The following is a 15,390-nucleotide window of genomic DNA, read 5'->3' as shown; positions in this document are numbered from 1 at the left end:
CTGACGTCTGGACCGAGGAGCTGGTCTTCTTAAGTCTGCAGCTAAGGGATGGTGGGGAGTGGGGGGGGGGTCCCACATAATCCTTAAAATGAATCCATATGTGGCTGGATTTGCCTGATGAGTGGGGAGGAGGGTGAGGAACCAAGACTAGCAAACAGCTATCCTCAGGGTTTGATTAGCGTCATGGGGAAAGAAGTCTAAGGAGCAGCCTGGCGTGTGGTGTGGGGAACAAGGCAGGGGGTGGGGTGGGGGACAGCATGGAGTCGCAAGAGTGCACGCGCGTGCACACGTACCCCCCGGTTCCACGCATGCGTCTGGGCACTGTGGGAATGGGCTGCCATGTGAAGCTGGAAGAGAGGATTTCTTTCTGTCTTTTAAAAAAATGTTTTAATGTTTATTAATTTTTTTTTTGAGAGACAGAGAGAGTCAGAGTGTGAGCGGCGGAAGGGCAGAGAGAGTGGGAGACACAGAATCCGAAGCAGGCTCCAGGCTCCGAGCCATCAGCACAGAGCCCGATGCGGGGCTCGAACTCACGAACCGTGAGATCGTGACCTGAGCCGAAGTCGGACGCTCAACCGACTGTGTTACCCAGGCGCCCCTGGAGGAGAGGATTTCTAAAGGACCTGGTAAGTCATGGGGCACTCATATCATCATCTGGTCAAGCCCCAGAGGATGGAATGTGTGACACGGAGCAGGGTAGCAGCCCTTTCACGTCTAAGCAGGACACAGAGTGGCTCTGGCACCGTGAAGGCTGGCCACTCTCAGAGGAGACGGCCCTGAACATGGTGGACAATAGTCCTGTGGTGGGTGCAGGTGCAGGGTGAGGCGGCCTAGGGGGCCGTGCCCAGAGAGGACATCATCGCGAGGGCCTTGAGAGGGAAAGGAGGGAAGCGGAAGATACCGCATGGAGACCACTGCTGGAACACGTGACATATTCTCCCAGGATTCCCAAAAGGACTGGGCAGGGCTCTGCAGAGGACTGAGGCCTGTGTGAGCAGGTGGGGGGCCAAACCCAGTGAGGCTGGTACGTTGTTGCCATTGACCCCTTTGAGACTGGAGTTCTGTTTCCTAGGCGTTGGCGTCTCAGCCTGCTTTATAAGAACCCCATCCAAGCAATATTATTGCCCTGATTGGTGAAAGTGGAGGAAGGATAGATATGGAGACCTTCCCCAGGCCCATCAGTTGGGGGTGGGAGTGTCAGGTGAGACTAAGACTCTAGTTATTTATTTCTTCACTCATTTAATCGTTGTTGAACTTGTACTAAGAGCCAGGCGCTGTTGTGAGGTAAGATAGAGCCTTCCAGCTGATGGACTGCCAAGGGAACTGGGAAGCATTGAGGAGGGCATCGCTCCGTCTCATGGGAGCTGGTGTGCATACCAAGGCAGGGACATGAAGGTTCTGGACTCTGGAGCCAAGCTGACCCGGGTTTAAACTCCTAGCCGCCCGTTACCAGCTGTGAACACCGAAGCAAGCTACTGAATCTCCCTGAGCCTCTGGGGGTTGCGGTCCTCACTAGCAACAATCCAGGGTTCAACGCGGGGATTACAACGTGGATTCCACAGAAGGGTTTATAGCGCCCTTCCTCGTCCACAGGAAAGGCGTGGTGAGCGGGAGCTATTCATAGCCCATCTGTATTCTTAGACTCTCATTGTCCCCATTTCGGAGTTGTTCTGCAGCACGGATCTGGGAGCCAGACCACGTGATTGTGGGAAAGCAAGCACGGCTTTCAGCACGCAGCAGCGGGAGGCGGCGCTGTGCTGTGGCCTCAGTTACACCACTGGGACACGGACAGCAGCCGGGGGGGGGGGGGTACCCCGCAGCCTGCTCCCCCTCCGCGGAGAAGGGCGCTGACAAATGCCATGCGGGAGATAAACAGCTGCCCACAGGAGAGCACACAGAGGACACCTTCTGGAGACACTCAGGAAAACTACAGAAGGAAGCCGTGGAAGGTCGGGCGGCTGAGGCTCCCCTAGTGACAGGTGGGGCCGGAGCCGGAGAAGGGAACCTTGCTGAATTGTGTTTCTCCTTCCAGACCGGAGGCTGGGGAAATGCAACAGAAGCGACCTCCTCTTCTGCGGCCTGTGTAAGAAGGAGGCACTGGCTGGGTCCTGAAGGATGAATAGGAGTTTTCCAGGTTTAGGGGGCCACCACAGTCCTGGATGGGACGAAATGGATATGCGGTTGGAAAGTTAAGCTGAAGACAGATTGTGGAACGCCTCCTATGCACGCACTGACCTAAGACACTCTGGCATGATCAGAGAACATGAAGAATGTTCTTTTATGCCCGGGTTGGTCTCCATCAAAATGCTCTGTCAGTTAGAAGGCAAACAAGAAGAAACTGACCTGCGCTCTTTGCCTCTTGTATTTTTCATGGGCAGGCAGTTGGGGGGAGATGAACGCCCCTTGTTGGAACGCCCCTTGCCTTATGCCCTCAGCCCCATCTGAAACACCCTCCTTCCTCCGTCCTCCGTCCTCCTCTTCCCTGCCATCCCTCCAGATCTGGAGAGCTTGCCACATCTTCCAGTCGTCTCCCCCGATTAGGCCAGTCCTCACCTGAAGTCACAAGGACAGCCGCCCGTGCCCAGATGCCACCAGCCAGATGCCGCGAGTGCTTTACTCACCAGAGCACCCCTTCTACCAAGAGTAGGGCACACCTGTCATGTGGGGGGGACCGGCCGGGAGCAGGGATGCCGCGGTGCGAAGCACAGACAGGTCCCTGCTCTCACGGGGCTCTACCGTGCTTCCTATCGTCACAGGGACCCTGGGAGGATACACGAGATCACTGAGGCTCAGCCAGCGAGAGCATCTCCCCCAAGGCCGTAAGGCTAGTACACGGGGGGCATCGTGTTCACCTTACAGGCCCCCAGTGGCTATTTACTGTTTGGTGTGTGTGGGGGGGGGCTCTGCAACTGAGATCGCCGAAGGCCGCGGCCCAGTCTTCAGTGTCATGATTTCCCACAGCCCCTGGTACCACCCTGAGCCCCAAATACTTGGAGAGTGAGGCAAGGCAGGCCTCATCTGGCTCCCCAGCGCCTGCCTTCTGTTTTATCCATAAACTCTGCGGCAGGGGGAGGCCAACGGGGCTCCTGGATACTGAAATGCATCCAGGCTGCCCGTCTCGTCTCCGGTCCCCACCATCTCCTAATCTTCCTACAGCCCTTCCATCGAGATAGGAGGGCTAGCTAATCCCCTTGATATCCCGAATCTTCTAAAAGGACTACCTAATCAGGCCAAGTATTCCAAAGGTACCGTGGCATTCCTTTTTTAAATCTTTCAGGTAAATAACGAGTAACAAATAAATCATACAGAGCTGGTCCCATGTCAGGCGTTGTTCTAAAATGGGGTGGGGGAGTTGGGGGTGGTTCTCGGTCAGGCAGCGTAGGCATCACCTGGGAACTAGTTAGAAATGCAACCTAAAGGGACGTGCTGGGCTGGGAGCCAGCAATCTGTGTTTTAACAAGCCCTCCAGGGGATTCTGAGCACACCAAAGTTGAGAACCACTGTCTTAAGGCTTTTCATGGATAAACTAAGGCGCGGAATTCCTATCCCAACCCTCTGAGGTAGGTTCTATTGTTAACTCCGCTTTGGAGCTGGGGGAACGGAGGCCCAGAGAGGTTAGGTAACCTGCTCAAAGTCACACAGCCAGTGAGGTTGGCGCTTCTAATCCCTCACTGGGGGAGAGGCTTGACCTCAGGGAGTGTTTGGGGAGCTCATGGTGGGCTGCTTTACCACGAGGAAAAATGTCTATAGACGAGAGGCTGATGGGACCAAGAGGTCTAGTCCGACTCTGGTGGAGTAGGGACTTGCCCGGTTTCCGGGAGGTCATGTGGATCTGTGCACTGTTGCCGGCCCCCAAGCAGTGAAGAATGATCTGACCAAGCATCTCTGAAAGTAGTGTTGGGGAAGAAAGAAAGCACTTTTAACATCATCCTGTGCCAAGTCCTGATTATTCCATAATGTGCTGCCCTCAGAACCTGACAGTGATTTTCCGGCCTACACTTCCAAAATCCAGTGAGGAGGAGTCAGTAGAATATTGCCACAGCCCCTGGCCATGGAGGGATAGGGGCTAAATTTGTCCCATAACTAGGGGATCATTTCATCTTAAGGGAAATGGCTGAGAGGGCAAAAGAGCATCCAGGAAACACCACTCCCCCTCCACCAAAGGCTCTCCTGCCCGGCTGGGATTCTCCATCTGGGGTCCTGGGAGAGAGCTGCGGATGGCCACCGTGAAATGGTAGCACATTCCTGTGACTGATACCATGCAATTTTCTTTCAAAGGATGCTTAAAGATTTTACTAGCGCTGAGGACTGGGGTGGGAGAGGAGAAGAGACAGGGAGAGAAACAGACAAAAACAGACAGAAAGACAATAAAGATCCAGCAATGGCTGCAGTAAACCCAACAGAGCTGGTATACAAATCTTTCAACTTTCTTCTAGTCCATTCCCCCGGCCTCATGGGGATTACCGGTCCCAAAGAACCCACACTATGCTGAGTACCTCCCATGTGTCGCTTTGCTCAATCCTCGCCGAGCAGATTTTAGTGTACCCACTTTGCAGAAGATATATAAGACACAACGAGGTTTCAGACTTCTGTCTGCTTGTCACCAACCCCACGCGTTCTGTTACGTGACATTACCTCAGCGAGTCTTGATTCTTTTCCCTGCAAAGCGCGTCTCCAGACACACAAATTATTGCCGCCTTAAGATAAATTATGGAATGCCTCTGTCATTCTTCTTCTCATCGCCGGAACTTGTTCCTGTACTTTTTTTCCTCTATTCTCATCTCATGGACACATGAACTTGTCAAGGTAGTCCCGGTGAAAGTATTCTTTTATGTATAAGGACATGAAATTGGCCCTGTTTGTTAGGATGTGAGTGTTGGTTCTCTGACCCCATCAAACCCCCACTCATGACAAGCCTCCTCACCTGAACCAGAAGGTCTCCTAGTTGTTCACTGAAGAAATATTTGTTCATTTCAAATTTTTCAAAATAAATGCTGAAGGTCAAAAGGGTACCTTGGGCCTACTTTACCTCTCCTTCTTCCCAAGTCTTATTGAAATAACAGTAAATACATGCAAAAGAATAAATCCATATCAAGCATGAAAAGATCCCAGCAGCAATCCAGAAAATTTCACAAACGCCTAGAACACAAAGAGGATGAGGTCATATTGACGGATGAAGTTGAGTGGAATAATCTACACCCCAAAAACACATAGAGGAAGAGAGAACTAGCCTGGGGAAGGAGGTGCCCTTCCCAGAAAAGCCCTGGGAAGACTCCCAAATCAGAACCATATCTATGAAGAAAACAGATAGGCTGTGGGGTCACTATTAAAAGCCTTTCTGAGTTTTACAGCCCCCAACCTTCCTCCATGGACAGCAACTGGCTGTGATGGCATTTGCTTGGGTAAAAAAAAAAAAAAAAAAAATCCACTTGGCCTTGGCTTCTGGAACATCCCCTGCCCAAGGTCCCCTTGTTAAGTGATGCAGGTGTGGTTATATTCCTTGGTTCTGCAATATATAATATTTTTATAATCACAGTATTCTATACCCTGTGTATTGCTTTTCAGAATTTCTCTCTTTTTTTTTTTATTTACTTACTTTGAGAGAGAGAGAGAGGGACAGCGCAAGTGGGGGAGAGGCAGAAGGAGAAATCCCAAGCAGGCTTCCCGCTGTTAGTGCACAGCGCGATGGGGGGCTCGAACCCACAAACCGTGAGATTATGACCTGAGCCAAAACCAAGAGTCTGACGCCCAACTGACTGAGCCACCCTGGTGTCCCTGGTTTTCAGGTTTTCCAACCAACCTACAGATGAAACTTGGAAGACCTAGAATATAAATCGTAAAAACCCTGAAAAAGTAAAGTGAATACTACAGTTCAGAGAAGGAAGTGGGGAAGGTGGGGGAGGGGAAGGCAGCGCAGGTGTGCTCCTGGCTCAGGTTACAGTCGTCCATGCAGCAAATAGCAAGCAAGTGCCTACCTGTGTTGGGAAGGTCCTGGGCCCTGGGAGGTGGCAAGGAGCCAAAGGGGCAGACGTTTCTGTGGCATTTCTGTTCTACCGGCAAGTCGACAGGTACTGCTTAACAGCTGAGGAATCACAACATGAAGATTTAGGTACATTATTTAAAACTATGAAGGTGACCAGGAGATTATCAAGACAACTGTCTTAGGTACAAAAACACAGAGGAAAGGAGAGAGAGCGTAATTGTGCTAAAATCCCTGTCATAGCAGAGGGAGAACGGATGCAATTTAAACACGTTCAAGACACAGCTGTATAAGGGAATTATCTAAGTTTGTAGTAGAAATCGCCAAAACTAAATACTGACATAGTTAGGGAGTCACGTCCGGGGCACGGACCCACAGCTGGGGCCTGAGAAAGAGACCCCCCTCCCCACTCCAACAGCCCTTGGTAGTTCTGGTTTTGTTCTTGTGCCTATAAATAAATATTACACATAAATGAATTAAATGACCAAAAGCAACCTTACAAACCCTGGGAGAAATGTAAAGTGGATATTCCGATGCCCACTTGACCTGTGAAGAAACAGGAGCCAGCCTGCCTCAATACTTGTGATAAGAAACCAGGTCTCCTGCCCCCCAGCTCCAAATTCCCGCCACATCCTGAAGGCTTCTCCCCCCACCGGATGCAGACTGACTAGGGTTGGGATTCTCGATTCAAAGCGGGGCACTTTGAGCTGCTCACTGCTCATGGTTAACAACAGGGAGATTCTGACCACCACCCCAAGGGCTGTAGAGGGAGGGGGCAGGTGGACGGCCTCACACAGGCCCGGGCCACAGCTGGCCCTCGGAGCGTCAGCTTCCTTTCTTCATGGTTCTTTTCTAACCCATCCAACATTTGGTACATGGCTACCATTTTCTTCTTATTTTATGTGATTTCGCGCTAATTCTGACGAAATGAATCCAGAAATTCATTCTGATGTGCAGGCTTTGTCATGAGTCGAGAGGTAGAGGCTGTCACGTTTATTTATTTATTTAAAAAAATTTTTTTAAATGTTTGTTTATTTTTGAGAGAGAGAGAGAGAGTGCGCGAGCATGAGCAGGCATGTGTGGACAGCATAGAAGGGCTAACGATGGGCTAGGTAGGCACTTCACAGACATTAGCTCACTTAAGCTTCACAACAACCCTATGAAGCTGTCATTATTACTTCCATTCTACAGGTGGAGAAACTGAGGCACAGAAAGGCTAAGTGCCATACCCGAACCACACAGCTGTGTGACAGAGCCAGGCGCAGACCCCAGGCATCTTGACTCCAACGTCATGCTCTGCACCATCACGCTAGAAACCCAGTCCCCACCCCGTAACACACACACACACACATGCACACACACACACAGGAGGACTTTCAGAGAACTCCTGCTTTCAAGAACTCCTAGCTGCCAAGTTCTGCCTTTTAGAGCCTGTGAGACACTGAGAACATGTTCGTTAACACGTGCAAGTGCTTACCTGACGTTAACTTAGTCTCTCTCACCCCCGAGCCCAGAAGTAGAGCCGAAGGGTGGGCCTCACAGGAGGCAGACAGGAGTTCAGCCTGAGAAGTATAATAAGAACCAAGGACTGCTCTAGTTGGTAATGAGCTCCCTGTCGGCAGAGGCGGAGAGCTCTGGTAGGCCCAGGCCAGGGATGGTGGGTGCCCTGGGGGCCAAGGTTGGAAGAGCCTCGAATCAAAGCCTCTTCCAGCCCTGGCCCTGGCAGTCAATTTGGACACATTTCTCCGGACCTTCTGTCACAAAGCAGTACGCTCAACCAACAGGAGATGCATGAACAGTAAGGCCCGACCCAGACTCTGAAGAGTTTACAATGCGATTCTCAGATTGTTTTAATATCAAATTCAGGGAGTTTCTGGGAGGAATTTAATAAAAAGGATGGCGAGAATTCGTTCCTTTCATCCCCTAAGGCTAAGTCCATCCTGACCTGTCCACTCACTCTTTTCTGTTCTTTGTCTGCTTCCGGAACGTGCTATGGGGATTCAGGCTTATATGTTAAAAAAAAAAAAAAAAAAAAAGGCATAATATGTTCTGTGTCTTCGCCTCCACAGAGGAAATGCTCTGTGTTACTGTAAATAATAATTTGCAGGTCAGTGAAGGTTGTTAAATGTCCCTGATGTTTTTCTCACTTCCTTCCAGACTCTCGTAATTACTACTGCTCTGAACCCAGCGGGCAGAGATGCATATTTCTCTGTCCAGGAAATGATAGTCGTGTGGTACCCTCTTCTCACTGCAGTGGGAGCCTGCGGGTCTGTGTATCTGAACCCATATCAGAGTCGTTCACATCCCTGCATGGAAATAGCCACGTGGGAACTCAGCAATTTATTGCCCAAAAGACCTGGGGCTAGGGGTCATGGCACCCGGTTCTAGACAGTTCTACCACCATCTGTGTGACCTCAGACCAGTCACGGAAACTCGTGGGCTTGTTTCTTCATCTGTAAAGCTGAGAGCACAATACTTACCTTGACTAGAAAATATCCTTGCTGCAAGAATTCATGCTTTTATTCAATATTTCATATTGAAGTTAAATATTTATGGATCATCGCTCAGGGGCAGGCCTTGTGGTAGTCTCGGGGAAGTGGGGGGTGGTGGAGTTGTAAACAAACTGGGTAAAAATCTCTCTCTCCCTAGAGCTCCACGGGGGGAAGCAGATAAATAAGTGAGTAAACTAAACATGTAGAATTTCTAACGGTGATAAGTGTCTTGGCAAAATAGTCAGACGTGAAGGAGAATGAGGAGTGCTGAAGAGAGACCAGGGAGGGCATGTCTAAGAGGCGGCTATTGAGACTTAGGCCCAAAGGATGCAAAGAAGGGACCCCAGAGAACATTTGCGGGAAGAGTATTCCAGGTGGTGCAAAGGCCCTGAGGCAAAGGTGAGTGAGCCTGCACATTAAAAAACAGCAAGGCCAGAGCAATGGAAGGGATGAGGGTGGGGGTTGTAGTAAGTCTGAGGTCCTAAGGAAATGGGACCAGATGGATTAGGACCTTGTAAGGCCTTTGACTCTGACTCTGAGTAGGATGGAAACCACTGGAAGATTTTCAGCAGACGTATGACATAATCTGACTTGACTCTTAAAAAGAATCTCTCCAGCTGCTCTGTTTAGAAAAGAGAATCAAACGAGGGGCACCTGGGGGGTTCAGTCGGTTAAGCAACTGACTCTTGGTTTCAGTTCAGGTCATGGTCTCACGGTTCGTGAGTTTGAGCCTTGCATCAGGCTGCGCACTGGTGGTGCGGCCCCTGTTTGGGATTCTCTCTCTCCTGCTCTCTGCCCCTCCCCCACTCGCGCTGTCTCTGTCTCTCTCAGAATAAATAAGTAAACTTAAAAAAAAAAATAGAGAAGAGAATCAAATGAAGTAAATAGTCCCTGAGATGTTCTGAAAAACGCCAGGTACAACATGAAAATGAAGTACAGTAAAAAACTCAGCGCCCCCAGAACTCCCTGGGAACAAGTTGTTCTGGAGACCCGGTGAAACTACATAGGACCTTACATTTACTGTCATCTTCCCCATGGAGAGGCGAAGTTCACGTCCCTCCCCTTGAATCTTATTGGCTCTGCAACTCGTTATCGAATCAGATATGGCGGGAGTGATGCTGGGCCTGGTCTAAGGCCGGCTTTTTTGAAAAACGGGCAGGGCAAGGGACAGGGCGCTGCCTCCGCGGCCAGAATTCTCTTGCCAGCTTACTTGAGCGCAGTTCTCTGTAGTGACCCGTGCGTCTCTACTGAGGCCAGGAAGCCCAAGCAACCCCCTCCCGGGAGCGATCGAAGCCCGGGGGAAATGGTTTGTTCAGCTCCAACCACCCAACGGCCATGTGATGTTGGGGGAGCCGCCTGGGCTCTCTGAGCCTTATTCAAGGTAGTAAGTTCCACTCTCCAGGATTGTTATGAAGAATATGTAAGATGGCACCTAGCATGCTATCTGGCACTCAGCTCCCCATCATTAGTGTGTGTGTGCGTGTGTGTGCGTATGTGTGTGCGTGTCCAATTTCAGATTTAGCCCTAACGCAGAGTATGAGGCTTCCTCTATGGCTGGATCAAAGTCTGTCTTTCCCCCCTGGAACTTTACCTACCTGATGGAACTGTTCCACCTCTAGACCCTCCCCTCGGGGGATAGAGTGGCAAAGGTAGGAGACTGTCCAGGAAAGACGTCTACTGCGATGTGTGTAGCTCATGGGAGGGGCTGTCGAGGGAGCCCTGTGGGAACCGAATCCAAGTCTGCTGATTCCTGCTTATGGGCCACTCTGCTGGGCATGGGCTTCCCTGAGGATGGGGGAAGAAGAGTGGCTTGCCAGAGTGAAACGTTTGAAGAAGGGACACAACCCTCGAAGCCAGCAATGAGATGCAAATGCCGCCCACCCCACACCTCCTCCCTCAGTTCCCTGAGGACTGTGAGGCCCCCAATACTTGTTTTGGAGAGACTTTTCATCAGTGCTCACAGGCAAGAGGGAAAAAAAAAAAAAAGAAAAAAAAGAAGGCCAGTAAATCAATAACAGATTTTTCTTCCCATCAGTTGGTTTAAAGTATGGAGCCAACGTCAACCAATCTAGAATTTCTAAGTTGTAAATAAAAAATTGAATAGTAAGATTTTTATCTGAGCCACTTCATGAAAGCCACTATTCAGAGTTCTGGTTTATCACACTCCTCACGTAGTCTGAACTAAGGTGTGGGTACGACACCCACCTCATGCCAGTCCAGGAAATTCAGTGGGAAAGTTTTCATTTTTTACGTAGCTTGGCTATGATACTTGGATACAGCACTTCTACTGAATCTTCCAACTTATTTTCCTCGACAGGTCTCTTGCACCCTGAGCAAATCATAGAGAACAGACTAGTGAAGGATGCTACAGGACATTTGAACAGCCTCATTGTTCAGGACTAAATAGTCAATCAACATGCCCAGAACTGTATCGGATAATGCGGAGAATAACCATAATGACGATAACAACACTCTTAATGACAGCTACTATTAATTGAACACCTGCTATATGCCAGGCGCTGCACTAGCCACTTTTCCTATCTTATTCCTCACTCTTCCAAAAAATGGACAAAGTGGTCGTTTTTCCATTAATCTCCATTTTATACCCAAACCAAGACTTACAGAAGTTAGGTAAGTGGCTCAAGGTTGTACAGCCTGTGAGAATGAAGTCATAAGCTAATTTCCTTGTTCCCAGAGAGTTTGAAGAAACACCAGTTCTCATCAATTACCCAAGAATGTTCTCTCACTTCCAGCCATCAAGTGAGATTCATCCAGACAATAAATATGTATAAAGCACTTACCCCGCGTGCCGGCAAATACAACCTTGGCAACAGAGGAAAAAACATGTAAAGCAATTATTTATTCAACTTTGTGGAACATAGTAGAAGGTCAGAGAAATAGGCCAGCATGGGCCAGAGAAGCCAGGGAAAGTAGCACAGAGTGAGTTGGATCTTGAAAGATGAAAAAAAAAAATCGTTCAAAGGGCATTGCTAGTCAGGAGGACACAGTAGGCAAAGGCATTGAAGCACAAATGAACAGGAGAAAGCAGACTGGAAGGAAGTGAAAATAAGTCTTAAGTGGAAGAATGAAACTAGTCTTACTCCCCACAGGGTTGGGGGGTGAGGAATAGCATTTGTCTGGGAATTTAATTAAACTATTGCAAATGATAAATACAATGCTTCATATTTCTTATTCTCCCAAAGTTTAAACGTACTTTTAAAAATCAAAGAGGAGGGGTGCCTGGGTGGCTCAGTTGGTTAAGCATCTGACTTTTTGATTTCGGCTCAGGTCACAATCTCAGGTTCAAACCCTACATCAAGCTCTGAGCTGACATTGTGGAGCCTGATTGGGATTCTTTCTCTCTCTCTCTCTCTCTCTCTCTCTCTCAGTCCCTCTGCCACTCACACTCTCTCTGTCTCTCTCAAAATAAATAAACTTTTTTTTTAAATTCAAAGATGAGTGAAAAACAAATGACCAACCAACACTACTCTGTTTTAATACTTGAATCATGAACTCTACTATGAGAGAAGCAGTTTACCAAAGCAGCTTACCATGGTGGTGCAGCTAAAAAAGGGTTTCTGTCCCTTTCTGTGGGTTGAAACTGGAATTTTTTCTGAAAAGTGATCTTTGTCTTCAGAAGATTCCTCTATATGTGTGTATACGTGTGTATCTGTTTCAATAATACTCCAGAAAAGTGGAAAGATAAGAAAGTGTAACTGCCCCTTACCCTGGTGTGGAAAGCTCTACAGGGACCAGAACCATCGTGTTCCCCTCCCAGTGGATTTGTTTGAAGGTCTTGGAATGTCAAAGGCTTCCATGGAATGCCCTACTGTCCTACATTCTCCCCAGGAATCTCCCAAGATGGCAGATTATTCCAGACTGAATAAACTCCAATATATGGGGGAAACTCCTGTAGGGTAAAGGGGTGGAATCTATGGTTAAAGAAACTCCTACAGAGAGAAGGGCACTTGCCCTAACAGTAAAATATACACAATGAAAGTAGAAAGAAGGAGGTGTTCTTGCAAAGAACCGAAGGGTCTTGCAAAGACCCAAGGACAGAAATGGGGGTCAAGATGCAGAACTGGAACCACTTTTGAAGGTACCATTCTAAGATGGTTTAACTTCTTGTATGCTTGTGCTATGGGTAATTAACATTTAGGTATAGTTTTAAGTGGTTTTCTTTCATGGCACAGCCTGTTAGCTGTCTTCCTTGTGGTGTCCTTCAATTGTACAGATTCGCTTCTGGAAAGTAAGTGCTTGGTCTGAGGCCTCACCTTCCAGCTCTTTTTGCATCCAAGTAGGGGCACGTGGCAGGCAGCACGTCATGTGAAGTCTTCCAGGGCCTGAAATGGATCTTTCACTGGTATGGAAAGATCTTACTCTTTCAAATCCTTGCTTGCGTCCTCATAGTCTAGGGAAATAATAGTTCAATCATCGGGAAAATAACAATAGGCTAAAATTAACAACTTACAGGTTAGACTGTGTGTCTGCACGTGTGATCCCATTTGATATCAACCAGAACACTCTGAGGTGGGGATGACACCTACTTTTGTCCCCATTCCAGAGAGGAGGAAACTGAGATTTGTGTCTTAAAAAAATTGGGTAAGTGGCAGAGTCATAGCTGAATGGACGCTCTGTAAGAGATAGTTTGTGGGTCATTCCCCCATGAAATAGCTTTGCCTTGTTCCTTGCTACTTTCGTGGTACCAGCCTCATTCCCATCCGATTTTTCCATGGTGGAATTCCTTCACTTTCGCACTCCAATTGGTGAAGGACCAAAGAGTCCTCCCTGGTGCCCGTGGCTTCACATTGAATCTCAAACCACAAGGACAGGGGGACATGTAGAGTATAATTGAAACCGAAGTCAAAATATTATGGCAGTTGGCTAAGTCTCCAGATACAGGAACCTTTGCTTAGGTTACTTGTCCAAGATGGAGCCATGAAACACCATCCCCAGCCATACATTACACTCAGTCAATAAATATGTTTAGAGCAGTGTTTCTCAAACTTTTTTTTAAACCTTTATTTATTTTCAAGCGACAGAGAGACACAGTGCGAGGGAGGAGGTGCAGAGAGAGAGGGAGACAGAATCCGAAGCAGACTCCAGACTCTGAGCTATCAGCGCAGAGCCCCTGACACGGGGCTAGAACCCACCAACAGTGAGATCATGACCTGAACTGAAGTCGGACGCCCAACCGACTGAGCTACCCAGGGGCCCCTCAAACTGTTTTTTAAATTATAACTCCCCTAAGGAGCCTTTAGATCTTTTTTACCCAATCTCCCCATGAAAATTTAGTGCCACAGATATACTGTATATCTGCTTATGCACTGTGGCCCTTCGAAGGGCCATAAACCATTTCTAAGGTTTTTCTTACGCCCTTCCCCCAAGAATCACACTGGAGGGTGCTCTCATCTCCACTGAGAATGCATGGTTTAGAGCGCTCCCCATGTGTGAAGGATATCAAAGTGAGGAGAAGACAGCTGATCCCTGCCCTCAAAGGCTTACTGTCCAATATTCAGTAGGCTTTGTCTTGCATCATCAACAATTCTAGTAAAAGAGAGAAACCAGAGGCTCTGGGCTAATTTTTGTCTAAACCGCCAAAGTTGATTTTAAGACCCTTCTCAATCCAGGAGTTTAGTAGCATTAGATCGGGTTTCAGTTCTGAGCCATCATCAGTGGGGGCTCTACATACAAAAAAAAATTGGCAAAGACTTGTGGTCTGTGTGGAAATATGGTTGGGAGGCATTTACCACACATTTATGGCAAGAAGAATAATTTCTGCTAAAAAAAAAAAAAAACTGTTTATAATGAAACACAAGACAGAATGGAACAAATTCCTCCAAAAAATTAAAAATGTTTTTTTTCAATCACTTCTATTGAAAATCCATTCAGCGGGATTTAAATAGCCGACCCTACTCAAGATAATGTTTCACTTTCTTTAACAAGGGAAAGAATTTGAAGCTGAAAAGCCAACTGCTACTTCATTACTTTAATGGAAATCCCCTTGAATTCTATGATCCACTCAATCACAGGCTCCTAGATTGAGTCACAAAAAGGTACTGAACCCTAAGAAAGGGACTCAACGTGAAAGTCATTCCATTTCACTTTAGCGTCTAAGAACATGTTATTGTAATACTTCTGGTGGGTGTGGGGGAGAAAATTAAACATGTGCCATGTTCCTTCATTCAGCAAATATTTATTAAGTGCTGCTTTGTGCTCGGTACCATGTTAGGTGTTTTTAAAAACAGAAGTGCATTAGGGACTTATTCTTCATATGTGAGGCATTCGAAATGCAGTAGTGGAAAATTATCACATGGGAAGCGGGAGGCTTGAGTTCTAGATCCACCTCTGCGTCTAGACGTGTGAACCTCTCTCAGTTGTCTAATGTCTCTGGGACTTGATTTCTCCATCCATAAAAATTAGCAGTTTATGCTAAATACTCGTTCTCAGTTATGACTCTACCCTGGGACCTTTGAGGATATACTAATGCTTAAGTCCTATATAAGACCAATTGTATCAGAATCTCTGGAGGTGGGGCTTGAGGGTAGGTATTCTTTTAAAAGCTTCCCCCCAGGGATTCTTTCAGTAATGTCTTTGCTGAAGGCCAAAGACAGAAACCTAGAGAGGGACTCACCTAAAAACAAGATGGCTGCTCTGACTTCGTAACCATGAGCAATTCTGAATGAAGAGTCCATGGTTTGCCTCCATGACTTCCAGTTTCTGTTTTAGCATATTGTGCTTTCCTTCTTCCTTCTCCTTTTTCCTTCTGTTTCCTTTGTCTCCTGACCCACCTGATATGGCCGAGTGCCCACTGTACTTTTCTTCTGCTTTTGGTAAAACATACAGTAACATTCATTTGCAGCTAAAAGAGAATTCATCTAAGAGACAGGAGCAAGGCTGACAACAAACCCTGTAAGA

General features: G+C 47.8%; 1 long non-coding RNA gene across 2 annotated transcripts; it reads right to left on the bottom strand.

Moving 5' to 3' along the window:
- Nucleotides 1-540: 540 nt before the first annotated feature.
- LOC109499688 lies at nt 541-12,282 on the bottom strand. 2 transcript variants are annotated; one of them, XR_006597802.1, is made up of 6 exons: nt 12,200-12,282; nt 5,976-6,082; nt 4,925-5,139; nt 4,636-4,826; nt 3,730-3,885; nt 541-2,155 (listed from the first exon to the last, which is right to left on the bottom strand). It is a non-coding gene; the product is annotated as an uncharacterized LOC109499688 (long non-coding RNA). The 2 variants fall into 2 exon arrangements; XR_002742293.2 differs by lacking the exon at nt 3,730-3,885 and having other exon boundaries at nt 542-2,155.
- Between the last annotated feature and the right edge of the window lie 3,108 nt (nt 12,283-15,390).

The sequence above is a fragment of the Felis catus genome, chromosome B2 (genome assembly GCF_018350175.1).
Source record: "Felis catus isolate Fca126 chromosome B2, F.catus_Fca126_mat1.0, whole genome shotgun sequence".
Taxonomy (NCBI): Eukaryota; Metazoa; Chordata; class Mammalia; order Carnivora; family Felidae; genus Felis; species Felis catus.
This window is presented reverse-complemented; position numbering and strand designations above follow the sequence as displayed.